We start from the raw sequence: 2,218 nt of genomic DNA, 5'->3' as shown, positions 1-2,218 counted from the left end.
GAAGGAGTGATGGTTAAGTTCTCGATCTTTTGAGTTAAAGCGTCTACTTTAGCGTTAACGCGGTCTATACCACTTATTTCGTACATTCCTCCTTTGGTTTGGGCTTTCTCTAGAGCGGCTCGTTCTCCACCCCATTGGTAATGGTTTTGTGCCGTGTTCTCTATGAGTTTGTATGCTTCATCATGGGGTTTGTCCATTAATGCTCCGCCAGCAGCGGCATCTATAGTCATTTTAGTGTTATATAAGAGACCACCATAGAAAGTATGGATGATCAGCCATGGTTCGAGTCCATGATGAGGGCATATTCTAAGCATGTCCTTGTAACGTTCCCAAGCTTCGAAGAGTGATTCGTTATCTTTCTGGGTAAATCCGTTGATTTGACCTCTAAGCATAGCAGTTTTGCTAGGCGGAAAATATCTCGCTAAGAATACTCTTTTCAATTCGTCCCACGTGGTTATGGAGTTCGAAGGCAGGGATTGAAGCCACGCTCTCGCTCTATCTCTCAAGGAGAAAGGGAAAAGGCGTAATCGAATAGCTTCGGAACTAACGTTGATGGCTTTGATAGTGTCGGCGTATTGCACGAACACAGATAAATGGAGATTGGGGTCGTCTACAGGGCTTCCAGAGAATTGATTCTGTTGAACAGCTTGGACCAACGAAGGTTTGAGTTCGAAATTGTTTGCCTCAATCGCAGGTGGTGCGATACTTGAATGCGGTTCAGCGCGCGAAGGAGCGGCATAGTCTCTAAGAGGACGAATAGCAGCCATCTCTAACTTCGGGGTGATTTGATTAATTTGATCAGTAAAAATCAATTCCTGATTAATCGGAATTTCTGCTACTTCGGGAAGATTGCGAGCTCGACGTTTAACGTTAATGAAACGTTCGATCTCGTTAATTCGTTGTATTAAGTCTCCTCCTTCTGAACGAGTATTTGGCATACAATCGTTCAAAAAGAAAGGGAAGAATTTGTCCTAGTCTCTACGGTGTAACAGTGAGTTACGATATCGACTTAAATAGTCCCCGGCAACGGCGCCAAAAACTTGATCGCGACTTTACGTGTCTATAAATCTGATAACTGCAAGTGCACAGTTGTGTCGTGTAGTTTTAAAAGATATCGAATCCACAGGGACTATGAATCGATCTACCGTTATCTAAGGTTACTATGTAAAGCTAGGAGTACTAAAGTTTCGATTGTTCCTAAGGGAAAGTGATTGTGGGAAAATAAAGAATAATAATAAAAGACAGGTATCAGTATGTATTTCGTTTAACTAAAGGTAATCCGAGGGTCCATTGGCTTTTGCATAATTAAATTAAAAATCTTTACTAATTCCATTGATTAAAAATCCTCGTCTCAAACTTTCGCTCTGTTGATTCAGACTACTATCCTAATCCTAATGTACGCTTTCGCCATCCCATTAGATTTTAGAAGAGCTTTTTGGAAACAATGTAATTAATAAAATGCCTATTTTACGAGGTTGTTATCTATTTAAATCTCCTGATCTCAAACTTTCGCTCTGTTGACTCGGAGCAAGCTAATAACCCTAACGTACGCTTTCGCCATCCCGCTCGAGTGTAAAAACAATTTTTGAAAATAAATAAGTTCCAATCAGTTTTAATACGCTTTCGCCATCCTTAAAACTAATGTCCTATGTCTACTATCCAGTTAAAGATCTCAAACTTTCGCTCTATTGATTTTAACCTTTGACCGTCCTAACCCCTCAAACTTTCGCTCTATTGGTTTTAAGACTTACTAATTAAACTAGACATATAAACCAAAAATAAGTGATAATTAATAGAACATAATTAAGCCAATTTATTTCGGATCCCTACGGTTAACTTACTCTACATACCGACACCTTTAGTAATTTAGCCAGACATATTAATACGATTAAACATGCATAAATCGGTTCGGTTCATAATAATAAGCATATTAGATGGCATATAATATATCATGCAAACAAATATAAATAAGGCGGTAAATAAAAACCTGAATTAAATAAATCGTAACTGGATCTTCAAGTACTGAACTTCCACCACAGGTTGGCTGGATCGTTCTTCGGAACTTAAATGGCAGAAAATAAAAATAAGGAAATAAAACGATAAATCTAACGTAAGGCTAGATCTACGAAAAGTTCACAACAATTTCCAGTGTAGAAATCGTTGTGAGAAAATAAACGGTTGAATAAAAGCAGAATAAAGAAAAGCAGTTCGCGGTACA

The 2,218-nt window shown here is 38.5% G+C and overlaps 1 non-coding gene across 1 annotated transcript; it reads left to right on the top strand.

Annotated features, from left to right (window-relative positions):
- The first annotated feature begins 285 nt into the window (after positions 1–285).
- Positions 286–392, top strand: LOC131639299 (small nucleolar RNA R71). Its single transcript, XR_009294917.1, has one exon. It is a non-coding gene; the product is annotated as a small nucleolar RNA R71 (small nucleolar RNA).
- Positions 393–2,218: the final 1,826 nt, after the last annotated feature.

Source organism: Vicia villosa, unplaced genomic scaffold, assembly GCF_029867415.1.
Source record: "Vicia villosa cultivar HV-30 ecotype Madison, WI unplaced genomic scaffold, Vvil1.0 ctg.002580F_1_1, whole genome shotgun sequence".
Lineage (NCBI taxonomy): Eukaryota > Viridiplantae > Streptophyta > Magnoliopsida > Fabales > Fabaceae > Vicia > Vicia villosa.
This window is presented reverse-complemented; position numbering and strand designations above follow the sequence as displayed.